Genomic DNA, 17,087 nt, shown 5'->3' with positions numbered 1-17,087 from the left:
AAAAAAAAGTTAGGAAGAATAGTCAGCATTATGTATGGCACAAAAAAGACACAGCTTGCCAACATCAAAACATCACCCCAACTGTGAATTGTGGTGGGGGGAACATCCATATTTGGGCTTGCTTCACTGCCTCAGGGCCTGGACCACTTGCCATCGTTGAGGGGAAAATGAATTCCCAAGTTTACCAAAATATCTTACAGAATAATGTGAGGCGTGGCTGTCCGCCAGCTGAAGCTTAGTAGAAGATGGGTGACGCAGTAGGACAATGACGTTAAGCATCAAAGTAAATCCACCACAGACTGGCTTCACAAAAATAAAGTTCAACTTTTGGAGTGGGCCAGTGACCCAGACCTTAACCCCATAGAGATGCGGTGAAATTACCTCAAGAGTGCCGTTCATACCAGGTACCCTACAAATGTGTCTGAGCTGAAGCAGTAAAGAGCAATGATTGCTCCTAAACATTGTGCAGGTCTGATCCAGAGCTACCAAAAGCACTTGCTTGAAGTCATTGCTGCCAAAACAGGTTCGACCAGCTTTTGACTCCAAGTGTTCACTTTCATTTTGCTCCAGTAATGAATGTTTAATGGGTGTGTTCAATACAGACACAAGAAATTAGAGTTATTTGTGTGTTATCAGATTAAGCACATTGCGTTTGTCTATTGTTGTGACATTCTATGGCAAATTACTGAAACAAACCAGTTCAAAGAGGTTCACATACTTTTTCATGCCACTGTATCTGCAAAAGGTTCTTCCCACAGTTCAAAACATGGTAGTAGCTTAATTAGATTAATTCCTAAGTGGCTCTCCTATTTATGGCTTTTCTCCTTGACTATGTAGAAGCGTTAAATTGTAAGCTTCTTCAGGGGAAGAGAAAGAAATTACTATTTCATTGCTCTCCTGAGCCTGCAGTTGGGATTTTTAGATCCACACACAAATACATGGGCCAGCTTAGACCAGTTACCCTACCAGCATGTCCACACAGGCACAGGGAGAACATGCAAACTCCATTGAGGTAGTGTCTGAGATTCAAACCAAGGACCCCAGGCATAAGTGCTAACCATTAAGCAACTGTACTGCCTGCAGCAAGGCTTATAAATTATTCAATGATCAGCCAAAACTTTATGACTACCGACAGGTTAAGTGAATAACATTGATTATCTTGCTACAATGGCATCCGAAAGTCGTGGGATATATTAGCCAGCAAGTAAGCATGTTATCCCTTAAGTTGATGTGTTGAAAGCAGAAACAATGGGCATCTACAGTTTGCTGTGTATGGAGCTGCATAGCCGCAGACCAGTTAGGGTGCCCATGCTGACCCGTGTCCACAACAAAAGGGCCTACAATGGGCAAGTGAACATCAGAACTGGACCATGGAACAATGGAATAAGGTGGCCTGGTCTGATGAATCACGTTTCCTTTTACATCATGCAAAATGGCCGGGTGCATGTGCATCACTTACCCGGGGAAGAGATGGCACCAGGATGCAGTATGGGAGAAGTCAAGCTGGTGGAGGCAGTGTGATGCTTTGGGCAATGTTCCGCTGTGAAACCTTGGGCCACTCCATTCATGTGGATGTTACTTGACACATACCACCTAACCTACACATTGTTGCTGATCAAGTATACCCCTTTGTTGAAACGATATTCCCTAATGGCTATGGCTGCTGTCAGCATGGTAATGTGCCCTGCCACACTGCAAAAGTGGTTGAATAATGGTTTGAGGAACACAACAAGTTTGAGCTGTTGACTTGGCCTCCAAATTCTCGAGATCTCAATCCAAACAATTATCTGGTTGTGCTGGAAAAATAACTTCAATCCACTGAGGCCCCACCTCACAACTTACAGGATAGATACCACAGCATACCTTCAGAGGTTTAGTGGTGTCCATACCTCGATGGGTCAGGGCTGTATTGGAGGCAAAAGGGGGCCTACCCAATATTAGCTGGGTGGTTATAAAGTTATGGCTGATTGGTGTACATGTACATTATTATATAAGCAATCTCTGCTTCCTTCTTATTAATGCTATAGAGTGTTCAAGTCTTAAGGCTGGCGTGCATTTTGGCCAATTCATGCTGAAACAGCCAACATTCGAGCCATGGGTATTCCCATTGGCACCACCCGACTTTATAACATTTGATTCTTCCAATGACTTTGTCAAAAGTGCTAGGTAAAAATTACCAGATAACAGTGCCTGCATCCGAACAGATGTAGGCACTGTTTGGGCATTATGACAGCGACAGGGCAGATTCATCCATCTGTGCTGTTTTGCATAGATGGGTAAATCTGTTCGGTATCTCTTCTTCAGCCTGAAACTTTATGTGTATGACCAGCTTTTCTGATCCTCTTATCTCACAGCAAGTCTAACAGACTGGGCCTTTCTGATCAAAAACATTAGCTGCTCTGTAGACCCTAGTGATGTGAAACCCCCTGAAGCCACAGACACCAGAGATCTAGGATGACCGTGATCCCCCATTACAGAGGATCAAGAAAAGCATTTCGTTTAAAACTCAATTTGGTTCCAATACGCAACAAGCACTCTCAAAAGCTCTTCAGGCCGCCTCATTAACCATTCGCACCAGTGGGTGGATGCACGTGGTACATATAAAATATAAATGCTTCAAGTAGTGTAAAATCTTTTTAAATTTATTTTAAATGATACAAAGTATTGCACTTACAAAAGTAGCGTCAATAAAAGCCTGAAGTCTGATGTGCCGGCCGGCGCACGATCAGACAAACCCGTCCTTCTGGGAAACGATCTGTAACACACGAGGTGATGTCAGGATGTTCCAACGTACGCGTTTCGCAAGAGATTACGTCGTCCATGGGCACTTCATTTATTTAGAATCTATATTATCAATTATTATTTATGATTTCAAAGGTTTTTTCTTTTAATTTACTTTTACTGTGTTGGTGTTATACAGGAGAATTGCAGCTGCCGACAAAGTTGTGAAAATATTTTTTTATTTTTCATATATTTTTTTTTTATTATTAATTTTCACAGCGCAGTTTCTTCACTTTTTTCTACTAGAGATCTAGGCCACATGTTTACAACATAGGAGACCATGGAGATCTAGGCTGCCTTGGCTCTAGGCCGCATGTCTACAACATAGGACACTATGGAGATCTAGGCTGCTTTGGATCTAGGCCACATGTCTACAACATAGGAGACCACGGAGATCCAGGCTGCATTGGCTCTAGGCAACATGTGTACAACATAGAAGACCACAGAGATCTAGGCTGCGTTGGCTCTAGGCCACATGTTTACAGCATAGGAGACCAGGAATTTCCAGGCTGCATTGGCTCTAGGCAACATGTCTACAACATAGGAGACCATGGAGATCCAGGCTACATTGGCTCTAGGCCACATGTTTACAACATACAAGACCATGGAGATCAAGGTTGCATTGGCTTTAGGCCACATGTCCACAACATAGGAGATCTAGGCAGCATTGGCTCTAGGCCACATGTCTACAACATAGGAGACCACGGAGATCCAGGCTGCATTGGCTCTAGGCAACATGTGTACAACATAGAAGACCACGGAGATCTAGGCTGCGTTGGCTCTAGGCCACATGTTTACAGCATAGGAGACCAGGAATTTCCAGGCTGCATTGGCTCTAGGTAACATGTCTACAACATAGGAGACCATGGAGATCCAGGCTACATTGGCTCTAGACCACATGTTTACAACATACAAGACCATGGAGATCAAGGTTGCATTGGCTTTAGGCCACATGTCCACAACATAGGAGATCTAGGCAGCATTGGCTCTAGGCCACATGTCTACAACATAGGAGACCACGGAGATCTTGGCTGCAATTTCTCTAGGTCACATGTCTACAACATGGGGCTTATTTAATTGAAAAGTTTGTAAACACCTGTAATGCTTCTGGTAACCACACACTTCTAAGCTAAGCTGCCTAGGTTTTAGCTCATATGACAGAGCCTGGCAGTATGGATAAGCTCTGGCATGTTTGGATCCTAGTCCAGACCCACCTGAGTGAGCCCGCTAGGAAGCCATCACTGTACTGGGCCAATCATCTGCGTACAGTGACAACTTTTGGGCAGGTTCAATCAGATGGGTCCAGACTAGGATCCGAACACCCCTGAGCTCATCCCTACTTGGAAATAGCTGTTTTGTATTAATAGTAAGAAGAGGTACCTTTTCCACTCAAAAAAATAAATACAAAAATTGTGATTGGTATTTCTGGTACATGCACATTTATTTTGTGTGAATTTTAATGTCAGATCCGCTATGGCATTGTGCTGCCATCTTAGATAGAAACAATGCTCACTGAAATTCTTCAAGCACTGACTTCTTACTCTGCCCGGTCCTTGAACGTCCTTCATTTCCCCTCCACTGGCAGGAGACGGTGGAGTTTGATGCTGCTTCTCCGCGGCTCTGGCACTCTTCAGCAGCAGCCAGTTTGTGGCCTCCATCGCACAGGCAGCCAGCCTGCAGCATGCTACAGAAGGCTGCGCAATTAGCTTTCTAATAGTGGCAGCTGTTGATCGGAGGACGTGTGAAGCTTGGAGCCTTCCGACCCACCACCAACTTGTAAATTACAGCTATCTGGAGTAATTAGTGCCGAAAAAACAGCTTAGTCGACTGCAGAAAGAGAGGCGGAGCAATGCTTAACCTCTTCAGTGCCACGGAGGAGGCTCGTCTTTGCCCTTTGCTTTTTCGAAGCTAAGCAGAAAATCCAGGAATATAGCGTTTACCTGTCTCCTGCCTTTTTATGGCTAAACCATTGAGTAGAATAACACAGCAGAAAATGTTTTGCCTGCAGCAGGATGTTATGTTTTTTGTGCGTTGTGAAAAATGAAATAGGCATCACACACTATGCAATTTTATCCTGCAGCAAATCCCACCCTGTCAAGTCGGAGATTTATTATTCCCAACCACCCTGCTTATCCAGATCCTGAAAATTAGGGTGACGAATGGTCTGAAGTACAGCAGACGGTACTGCTTTAGGAGCCCACAGCAGCCGCTGCCATGATCTGATGCCTAGGCTGAATGGGAGGAATTAGCCAATCACAATTCTTAAGGTAGCCATAGATGGATCGAACATCAGGTAGTTCAGCAGGGACTATGACCGTTCTCGTTCGAGAGGAGTCAATCTAATCTCTCGCCAGCGCTTGCAGCCAATAAAAACTTATTGGAAAAGAAAACTGATCTGTGTATGGCCAGCTTCATCCTTTCCAGAGATCAGATGACCTTATGTTTAGGCATTTGATCATATGATCTTTCGTACCTGCCTTCCAGCAGAGGTCATATATCCAAATGTCCAAGCATTTGATCACATGACAGGGAGAATTAGCCAATATGAACTCAGATTCTCCTCATTAACAGAGATCACATGACCCCATACCTATGTATTGGCTCACATAACCAATCCACTGTGGGATCACAGAGCAGTGTTTTCTGGTCAAGGACTTTCAAGGAGTGGTGTGTAAAGTAACAGTGGCTGTCAACCTTTAAGTTCCCTTTAATGTCTGCTGTTGGAAATTGATCAAAAATCTTTATTGTTGCGTCTGTACAACCCCGGCTCACAATCCAATAGAAACAGTATTTTTATAGTAGACTTGTATCCTAGCTGGAGTTTACCTTTAATCAAAATTGCCTTGCGCTCAAATGGGATTGGCACAGTGTCTGGCCGTGACATTGTTGAAGTAATGGCCAAATTATGCTTATAAACACTTCGGATTCAAATATTGGCGGCGACCGTTTTCTCAGCCAGATTCCGCTTGAAATTGCAGGCACCGTTACGACTTTGACTCGTCTTGACGTTTCAGATTTAGTTCCGCTCGCTTGAGCTTCCTCCGTCAACCCCGGATGGCGCAGATGGAAGTCAGCTTGCTCTGGTGCCCGCCTGTCAGCCGGATTAAAATGACTCATTTATTTGCCGTCGAAGCTCACCAAGTATGGCAGCTAGCGGGGCGAACAGGGGCCTCGGAGCCTCCGCCAGAGAAATCCAGGCAGCCGTCTCGCCCTTTCCGTCCTGCCAAAAGTCATTATTGCTGAACGCGGAGAGCCACCAGCGGGGAGGCGTCCCCCGCCGTCAAAGCGACAGATTGGGCTGCGTAATAAAGTCAGGCTGAGGCGAGCAAGGGAGGCCAAGGCACTTGGCTGAAGGTGCCAGAATATGGCAACATGAGTTAGCCTGGCTGAGTAAACAGTAAAACATTTTCTAAATGACCTTTTTGCATCTCGCCCCCCCTCCTGCCCCCCCCCTCCTCTTCACACCCACGGTAAGGATGAGCTGTAGATGGGCGCCCTGCCAGTGTTGGGCAAGGTGGCTGCACTAAATACCGCTGCAGTCTGGGATTGGATGAGCGGAGTGTCAGCTTCATGATTCACCCCATGCTGATGCTGCAGCTCTGGCTGTACACTCTGCAAATGTGCTTGTGACTACTGCTGCCTCTCCAGATCATTTCTCTTTTTATATCATTAGCTAGCTTTCAAGGAAACATGCTACAAGACAAATACAAGGCTTGACTTTTCTGATCTCCTTTTAGAAAAAGCTAGTTTGTTGGCTGTCATTCTGATCCTCTCACTTTCACCTCTCGGGTCTTTGGCCTGGGCCTTGAATGCAAATTAGATGTTATGACTGCATTGTGACTTTACCTGCTGCATGCTCATTCCAGCTTCGACAGATGTCAATCAAACGCTCGTTTTCTGTTGAGCAGGAATGGCCACATTGATTTAACCACTGCAAGTCTGGACACTTTCACCCCCTTCCAGTCCAGGTCATTTTTCAGCTTTCAGCGCTGTCGCACTTTGAGTGACAATTACACTGCACCAATATGACATTTTTTTTTAGACAGATAGAGCTTTCCTTTGGTGGTATTTAATCACCACTAGGGTTTATTTTTATTTTTTTTTTGCTGTATAAATAAAAAAATACCCAAAATTTAGCTTAGTATTTGTTATAAAATTTTGCAAATAAATATTCTTTCTTCATAAATGTAGGCCAAAATGTATTCTGCCAAATTTTTTAGGTAAAAATAACCCAAAACAGTATATATATATATATATAGATATAGATATAGATATAGATATAGATCTAGATATAGATCTATAGATATATATAGTCTGTGTGAAAGTTATAGAGCCTACAAACTATGGGATATATGTTTGAAAATTGATCAGTTGAGACCCTAAAATGCCAGACGCTGGTATGACGTATGACAGTGATCAGGATGCTGGTTTGGGGTATGGCAGTGATCAGGACATTGGTATGAAGTATGGCAGTGACCAGGACGCTAGTATGGCAGTGATCAGGATACTGGAATGGCATATGGGGTGATCAGGACGCTGGTATGGGGTTATGGCGGTGATTAGGATGCTGGTATGGCAGTGATCAGAATGAGGGTATGACATATGGGGTGATCAGGACGCTGATACAGGGTATGGCGGTGATCAGGATGCTGGTATGGGGTATGGCGGTGATCAGAATGCTGGTATGGGGTATGGCGGTCATCAGGACGCTGGTATGGGGTATGTCGGTGATTAGGTCACTGGTATGGTGTATGGCGCTGGTATGGTGTATGGCGGTGATAAGGGCGCTGGTATGGTGTATGGCGGTGATCAGGATGCTGGTATGGGGTATGGCGGTGATCAGGACGCTGGTATGGGGTATGGCAGTGATCAGGACGCTGGTATGGGGTATGGCAGTTATCAGGACGCTGGTATAGGGTATGGCGGTGACCAGGACACTGGTATGGGGTATGGCAGTAATCAGGACGCTGGTATGGTGTATGGCGGAGATAAGGGCGCTAGTATGGTGTATAGCGGTGATCAGGATGCTGGTATGGGGTATGGCGGTGATCAGGACGCTGGTATGGGGTATGGCAGTGATAAGGGCACTGGTATGAGGTATGGCAGTGATCAGGACGCTGGTATGGGGTATGGCAGTGATCAGGACGCTGGTATGGGGTATGGCAGTGATCAGGACGCTGGTATGGGGTATGCGGTGATCAGGGCGCTGGAATGATGTATGGCGGGGATCAGGGCGCTGGTATGGTGTATGGCGGTGATCAGGGCGCTTGTATGGTGTATGGCGGTGATCAGGGCGCTGGTATGGCGGTGATCAGGGCACTGGTTTGGCATATGGTGGTGATAAGGGTGCTGGTATGATGTATGGCAGTGATCAGGATGTTGGTATGGTGGTGATTAGGACACTGGTATGGCGGTGATCAGGACGTTGGTATGATGCATGGCGGTGTTATTGTAAGCATTGGGACAGGTGCTGGCTGCATTGTTTATTATGACTACACTGGGGCAGTGATCAGGGACACTGGGGCAGGCTAGCACTACAGTCTCTGAGTGTACATACAACCTGATAGGCTGCTGTACACTCACAATCTGCAGCATCGGTTCTCTCTGCTCTCACTGTGAGAGCAGAGAAAACCAATGCGTACTTTCAGTTTGCATTGTTTACTATGTGATTGCTGTGATTGGACACAGCAAACACATGGTAAAACACCATGTGATCACCCCAACACAATGGTAATGTGATCTGCTGTGCCCAGGTAACACACAGATCGCCGGGCTTCCAGGTGCGCTCTTTGATGTATAGGTACCTTAAGCCGCATCAGCGCTGCTTCCCGTTCGCTGTTTATAGGCTGTGGCGGATAGGAAATGGTTAAAGAATAAGTTAACCCAACATTTCATATTCCTGATATGTATCTGTTGTACCATGTATTTATGTTAAAAATTATCCTGTTCTCTTTGTATTGCTTCCTTTGTATGAAATACCTGATGGTCCTGCCAGTCCCCTTGCTTTGCTATCTCAAACTGATCACACTAGGCATGAGAGCACATCCATCTCAGCGTGGTAATTTTTTTTGGCATAGCCTCCCTGTCCTCCAATGATCAGACTTGTGCTGACAGCCCCCCCCTTCCGCCTTTTACTGGGAAGTTTAGTGTGCTGCTGTTTCTCCAATCCCACCTCTCAAACCCCTTATGTAGCTGGGAACAGAGATTGTGATCACTTATAAAGAATAAAAAAAAAGTATTTAAAATGTCTTTTTATATCCGTACACAAATGTTTTGCCTTTTGGTTCTATTTTAAACTGAATGGGTCGCTTTACAAGGTGAGGATTCACATATACTTTAAAGTGATTGTAAAGGTAGACGGTTTTCTATCTTAAGGCCCCTTTCACATTGGGGCGGGAGGTGCATCGGCGGTAAAGTGCGGCGCTTTACCGTCGTTTTAGCGGCGGTATTCGGTTTTACCCCCCGCTAGCGGACGAGAAAGGGTTAAAAACCACCGCAAATCACCTCTGCAGAGGCGCTTTGCCGGCGGTATAGCCGCAGTGCCCCATTGATTTCAATGGGCAGGAGCGGTGGAGGAGCGGTATACACTCCGCTCCTTCGCCGCTCCAAAGATTCTGCTAGCAGGACTTTTTTTTGCATCCTGCTAGCGCACCTCTCCAGTGTGAAAGCCCTCGGGGCTTTCACATTGGAGACACAGGAGCGGCACTTTCAGGGCGCTTTGCAGGCACTATTTTTTAGTGCCGTAGCGCCTGCAAAGTGCCCCAGTGTGAAAGGGGTCTAATGCATTCTATGCATTAGGATAAAAAGCCTTCTGCAAGCCAAGCTTCTTGCTGTGGGGACACTGAATAGGAGGGAGGGGCCAGGATCACAGAAGAGGGACTCAAGAAGAGGAGGATCTGCGCTGCTATGTGCAAATCTACTGCAACAGAGGAGGTAAGTATAACATGTTTGTTATTTTTATAGGGGAAAAAAAAACAAGACTTTCCAATCACTTTAAATTTCTATCAGTGTTTGGCCAGCTTTAGTTTACCAGTGACTAATATTTCAGTTTTGTGTAGATTATGGCGGGTTAAATCACCCACCTACTTCTATCCCTCGGGATTCTAATGGCAAGATTGCAGCACCTGAGTTCTCATCTCTGTGCACCTGCTGTGGTCATTACAAGGCTCTAATTGATTTTTCATTTGTTACAATGCAGAGAGTTCAGCAGGAGGAGTGATACTCCCCTGGGGCAGAGGAAGGAGGGGGCACCTTGGCAGAGAGGACACAGCTGGGAAGTTTGGTGGGGAAATCTTGCCCAGGAAATCCCTGAGTAAAGGGTAACTCCCCTTTTGTGGGGGAAAAATAGCTAATAATAAAAAATAATCTAGCATATACAATTGCTACACAAGTCATATTGTAATTGAATGTTATTAAAAATGATGCTTTGTTTTCAATCTGCAATGCTATAATTTTCTGTAGCGTGCAATGCAATATGGCTACCTGGAAGCATTCTGTACACAGATGGTGTATGGACACACACCCCCCCCAGCCCCAGATATGTTATTTTCTGCTTGTGTGATTGGCTTACTAATTTTCCCAGAAGTCTGCACTCAGATACAAGTTAGATTTTGGGCATCCCCTGCAACAAAAATTAAATTTTTGGTGAGATACTCCCAATGAGAAAAAATGTCTAAACAGGTACAGACCCTGCTACTTTCCCTTTATTAGAACCCTACAAGTGCAGCAGCTTAATAATAATTATAAAGTATCTCTCATTCACATTTACTTTGCATATGGACACAGACAAACAGCTATTTCTTCAGAATAACAAAAGGTAGGAATCTGCAACAAAGTTTGTTAAAATCCTTGTAATGTACATAGACCACCCAGAGGCGAATGTTTTGTTTTTTTTTTCAACAAGAGTGCAGTTACGTTTTAGGAAATGTTCTGGTTTATTAAACTCACCAGCTTCAGCCAATAACTGTCAATAACCGATTTGCTCTTTACACGTATTAATGAGTTTAATAGATGCTCTGTAGTGACCATCAGGGATCTGTCATTTAGCTCTTTTTCCTATTATTGTATATTAACAGACATGCTTTATCAAAAGGGAAACCCCACAATGAAAATGTCTTAGCCCAACCCAAATGCATTTATCAGCATTCAGGCCCCTTTCCCATGGAGCAGATTCTGTTCCGATCAGTAGGGGATTAGCTCACAGATCTCCTGATGATCGGAGCAGAGCGGACGGATGACACATCTGTGTCCGCTCAGTTTCTGACAGAACCAGCTCTGGTCTATGGGCGGCCTGAGTAATAGGACTCCACTGTCCATTTACACCTGACTACCCTCCGATCTGCTCTGCCTAAACAGAAGTGGATGAGAATACCCTTTATTTTTTTATTTTTTTTTAGCAGTCCGGATCGCACCCAGAGATAGGTGGGTGTAAACAAACACAAGGCCATTTACACCCACCTGTCTATAGGAATGCATGGACGTTCCGATCAACTGACAGGCGGACCTGATCGGAACCGCCGGGTGAAAGGGGCATTAATGCTTTCACCTGTTTTGTATTTTCTTGTTAATTCCGGTTCAGTAAGATGCAAAAAGATTGTCAGAAACCATGAAATCAGGCCGAGACAGAAGTACAGTTAAATCACACAAATGTAGTCAAAACATAGCCAAAGTTCAGTAACCGGAACGGATAGTCAGCCAAGCCAGAAGTCAGGGATCAATGTAGTGGAACAGCAAGCAGGATCTGGAGCCAGAAGGGATGTCAGCAAAGCAAGTCTTGAACAGGATCGCAGGAGATTCTGTGATGTTGACCGAGGCGAAGGCAGAGAACCTCTGGACTGGACGGCTTAAGTAGGCAAGACTGACGAGCTGGATATCATCAATAGCTGAGTATCTGTGGAGAGATAGGAGCTGGCAATTAGCCGATAGCTGAGCGGCCAGCTCAGACAAGGAAGGGCTGAGCCCAGCCCTGACAAAGATGAGTCCATGTCTTCTGTCACTTGGCTAAAAGGCCTGTATAAAAAAAAATAGTGCAGCGCTATATTACATAAATAAATCCAAAATAAGCATGTCAAATAAAAAAATTAATGGAAAAAGTGCAACACTATCACGCAAATAATACCAAAATTACCTAACGTTAATAAATAATCCTCATGTGCTTAAAGGGGAACTACACTGCACTTGACCACCACAAATCAATAACGCTAAGTAATTCATTTTTAATATTTAAAGCAAACTCACCCACCCGTCCGTGTCTCTGTGCATTTTGTTTTTCCTTGAAATCACTTTGAAAACCACCCATCTAGCATTTCTGGTAGTGGCTATCTTGAGTAAGGGCAGATGATTCCTGTTGCATTTACTTCCTGGAATCCATCTGCCCTTAGCTCAGGCATTTGGGCAGGAGGGTGTGCTTAGCTGAGAAAACCCCTCCTGAAGACTCCTGGGATGTATGACAGCAATTGCCTACGCAGGAAACCCGAAAGTAACTGAAGAAATGTAAAAAAAAAAGCTTAAAACAAGTAAATATATACTTTCCTATCTATTTACTAATACTAGCAGCGTAAAGATTAAAAATAGTCAATGTTGATTGAGAGAATGAAATTGCACTTTAACCACTTCCTGCCCGCCCTATAGCGGATTGACGTCCGGGAAGTGGTTCTGTTATCCTGACTGAACGTCATATGACCCCGGGGGCGCGCATCGCGGCGATCGGTGGAGCGGTTTGTCAGTCTGACACACCGCTACACTGATCTTGGTAAAAAGCCTCCGGCGGAGGCTCTTTACCACGTGATCAGCCGTGTCCAATCACGGCTGATCACGCTGTCAATAGGAAGAGCCGTTGATCGGCTCTTCCTCACTCGCGTCTGACAGACGCGATTAGAGGAGAGCCGATCGGCGGCTCTCCTGGCAGGGGGGGTCTGTGCTGATTGTTTATCAGCGCAGCCCCCCCACAGATCACCACACTGGACCACCAGGGATCGCCACTAGGACCACCAGGGAAGGGGCAACATGTGGATGGCCAGGTATGTACCCCATGGCCATCCACATGTGCCCAGTGCGCTAAATCTGTGCCAATCAGTGCCCACAAATGGGCACTGATTGGCACCATTATGTTGCAGTGATGCCCAGCAATGCCACCCTTAGGGGCATCACTGCAAACAAGCAGTGCCATCAGTGCCACCCATCAGTGTCCATTCATGCCACCTGTCAGTGCCCATCCGTGCCCATCAGTACCCATCTATCAGTGCCCATCCATGCCCATCTGTGCCAACTATCAGTGCCACCCATAAGTAACCATCAATGCCACCTATGAGTGCCCATCAATGCCACCTATGAGTGCCCATCAGTGCCGCCTATAAGTGCCCATCTGTGCCACCTATGAGTGCCCATCAGTGCCGCATACCAGTGCCACCTATCAGTGCCCATCAGTGCTGCCTATCAGTGCCCATCATCAGTGCCACTTCATTGGTGCCACCTCATCGGTGCCCATCAGTGCCACCGTATCAGTGCCCGTCAGTGCAGCCATATCAGTGCCCGTCATTGAAGAAGAAAACGTACTTATTTACAAAAAAGTTTTAACAGAAACAAAGAAAAACTTGTTTTTTTTCAAAATTTTCGGTCTTTTTTTATTTGTTGCGCAAAAAATAAAAACCGCAGAGGTGATCAAATACCACCAAAAGAAAGCTCTATTTGTGGGAACAAAATGATAAAAAATTTGTTTGGGTACAGTGTAGCATGACCGCGCAATTGTCATTCAAATTGCGACAGCGCTTAAAGCTGAAAATTGGTCTGGGCGGGAAGGTGTCTAAGTGCCTGGTATTGAAGTGGTTAAAAATCATCAGTGTATACAAAAAAAGTGTCCAAATAAAGATAGCCATAAATTTCGTAAATAATAAATGCCCATTAATCCTACAGGAAAAAACATGTCCAAAGTGCAGCTGTAAAGAAATCCAGTAGAAATGTGAGTCCTCAAACAAACACACAATAGCTTAGTTCCAGTGTTCAGACCAATCCAAATATACCTGTGAGTAAAGAAAAGAAGTCAGCTGCTTACCAGATAACCATGACCATCACTATTACAGCAAATGGTCAAGCGGCGCTTTCAGGGTTATTAAGACTATCCCCCAGCCAATGGATCACCTCTGATCCGGACAATCAGCCACAATAGTTCTCAGGGACAAATGGAAGTGCTTCCATAGTGTAAAACCATATTAAAAATGATTTATTGTACATAAAATCTACACACTAATGCCCTGTACGCACAATAGGATTTTCCGACAACAAATGTTCGATGGGAGCTTGTCGGAAATTCCGACCGTGTGTAGGCTCCATCGGACATTTTCCGTCGGAATTTCCAACAAACAAAATTTGAGATCTGGATCTCAAATTTTCCGACAACAAAATCCGTTGTCGGAAATTCCGATCGCGTGTACACAATTCCGACGCACAAAATTCCACGCATGCTCTGAATCAAGCAGAAGAGCCGCACTGGCTATTGAACTTCATTTTGCTCGGCTCGTCGTACTTGTTGTACTTCACCGTGTTCTTGACGTTTGGAATTTCCGACAACATTTGTGTGACTGTATGTATGCAAGACAAGTTTGAGCCAACATCCATCGGAAATAAATTCAAGATTTTGCTGTCGGAAAATCCTATCGTGTGTACAGGGCCTTACAATGTCCAAGGACCAGAATAGGCTTCACAATGTGTACCTGTGCAGTGCTGATGTATAGCGCTCCTATGGGCTGCTAGAGATCTGTCACGCTCAACCAGTCCCTCGCGGTGTGTGATGACATCACTCCCAAATGCCCCACCCAACGCGTTTTGTCACAGATGAAATTAGGTGGGCTTTTATCACAAGCTTTTGTGTCAGAAGCTACATTAAATAGGTATACCTAACCACAGAGACCTCCTTGTTTGTATTTGTCTAAAAGGATTGCCCCATAAACACCACTTCCCATTAGAAACTTTGATTGACAGTGGGCATTTATTGTCATTAGAGTTTCTATGACAATAAGGCAGCCACACACAATGCAGTGAGGAAGACTTGTGTCTCATAAACAGGCAGCAGGAAATGTTATACCGTCTGTCTCCACTGCTGTGTGCTGCCGTTCACCAGAATTACAAGAGCTGAGTTCTTTCCTCTGCCACAATGCTGTGAGGGAGGAGGAAAAGCTGCACATAAACATTTTACTGGTTTGTGATGTGCTGACTGTCACGATGTAGAGTAAGACCCATGTCATACGAGTGACAACTCATGGGCTTGTTTCTGTGGCAGACCGGAAGAGTGAGGTATACTCCTTCATGAGGAGGAGACATCTCACTCTTTTGGCCAGTGATGGAACCATGAGTTGTCACACTTCTGGCCAGTGAGGAAACCCTCTCTAGTGATCCTGTGGCTGGTGAGTTGTCACCAGTGGCAGGATCACTAGTGTGACAGGGGCCTCAAGCCGCGTGCACACGAGCGGAATGTCGGACTGAAAAAGTCAGACGGAAGCTTTTCATCGTCTATTCCGATCGTGTGTATGCCTCATCTGACTTTTTTTTTCTAAAATTCTGACGGACCTAGAAATAGAACATGTTCTAAATATTTCCGACGGAACCAATTCCTATCGGGAAAACCGCTCGTCTGTATGCTGTTTCGACGGACCAAAAACTACGCATGCTCTGAAGCAAGTACGAGACCGCAGCTACTGGCTATTGAACTTCCTTTTTCTAGTCCTGTTGTACGTCACCGCGTTTTGGACGGTCGGACTTTGGTTGGACTTTGGGTTGAACGTGTGTAGGCAAGACCGCTTGAATGGAATTCCGTCGGAGAAACCTTCGGAGTTTATTCCGACGGAAAAACCTGGTCGTGTGTACGCAGCATAAGTGTTTTGGACCTAGTATTTTTTTTTTTTTTCAGAAATTCAGCAAAGGACTTACTATATATTAGAATATAATATTGGAATCAGCTCAAGATTGGCCTGTAGACCCACAACCTTTGGTGCCTGAAGGAACCCCTCTGCTAAGATCACCATTTACAGAACAATGTTTTCTTGTTTTACGGGGCCTGAGCTGGCTTAGAATATTGTGATGTGTATCAGCTTTTATAAGATGACAATACTTCTGTTGATCATAGAGTAGCAGATATGTGGCTGATGAATATGCAAGGAAAAGCTACCTCTGACTCCCATAAGACAAAGGCCTACAGCCCCTAATGGTAACTTTGAATCTGTTTAGAATCATTCTGTTTAGAATGCAATGGTTATGGCTGGATTCTACATTCCTAAAGTGCCCCACCTTACTTTAATGTGGGGTCATGTACACAATTCTGTATTGGATTCACATGCTGAGGAAAAGCACAGCAGGTTCACTTCAAGGAGAACTAAAGGCAAATCATTTTTTCGTAATCTCCAAAAAATAAAAGTGTATTATCAGCTAGTTTCGTTCTATGTATGCAAACTGCTAACCTGTAATTTGCTGCTGTTTTAGCCATTGCCTTCCGTTGATTTATACAAATATCTAATTCACAGAATAAGTTTTTGATATTAAAATGATACATCACACCTGTGTCTTGTGTTTTCTCATTATCCCGAGCTTGTGGGAGTGACCTGATGCAGCAGAAGGGAAACAAAAGTCTGCAGCAGATTTAGCCCCTGGGGTACTGTTGCGTAACCCAACAACTTGTCAGGTTATTTTTTGCCATCTGTGTCCCATTGGGGAGATTTCCCTTCACCTCAGGAAGTATGAGGAAATCCCTCCAAAGTGTTGGAATCCCTGGTTGTCACCAGAACTAGTGTCCCCATTTGAAGCTTTTCACTCTATTCCTGTTCTAGGGACAACCTACAAATTGGACATTTCTTCCACTTTTCGGATAAAATGTTCAACAGGACAAACAGAGGATGTGGACCTCCCTCTCTATCTCTACTCTATAAAAAACTAAAAAGACAAAACAAAGTTTTGCCTTTTACTTATAGTTTAATTTCCATCTACCCCAGACACATATGCTTACCTTTCTTTTACTTATTTAATGCTGCTGCCTGGAGTAAATAGAGTAAGCTCTCTGTGAGCTCAAAGTTTTGGATCTTACCCAGTGCTAAGGGATCTTACCCATCCCCATGTGCCCATTTTGGATGCGTGAATGCCCAGTCACCAAGCACCACCACTATCATGATGGGGGGTCAAAGACTTCCCATACTTTTAATTACCAAGTTTGACACTTAACTATCAGCAGAAGAACAGCATGGTGGAGAAGTAAATAGAAGGTATGTGCAGCGTAAGTGGACCTGTTACATTGGCCTCTATAGGCAAAGCACAGATTGTTTTGT

At 44.7% G+C, this 17,087-nt stretch overlaps 1 protein-coding gene across 2 annotated transcripts in view; it reads left to right on the top strand.

Annotated features, from left to right (window-relative positions):
• DDX31 (DEAD-box helicase 31) overlaps nucleotides 1–17,087 on the top strand; it is a 149,346-nt gene that overhangs the window by 50,084 nt on the left and 82,175 nt on the right. The window lies entirely within an intron of this gene.

The sequence above is a fragment of the Aquarana catesbeiana genome, linkage group LG09 (genome assembly GCF_042186555.1).
Source record: "Aquarana catesbeiana isolate 2022-GZ linkage group LG09, ASM4218655v1, whole genome shotgun sequence".
NCBI lineage: Eukaryota > Metazoa > Chordata > Amphibia > Anura > Ranidae > Aquarana > Aquarana catesbeiana.
Note: the sequence above shows the minus strand (reverse complement) of the source record. Positions and strands in the feature narration are given on the sequence as shown.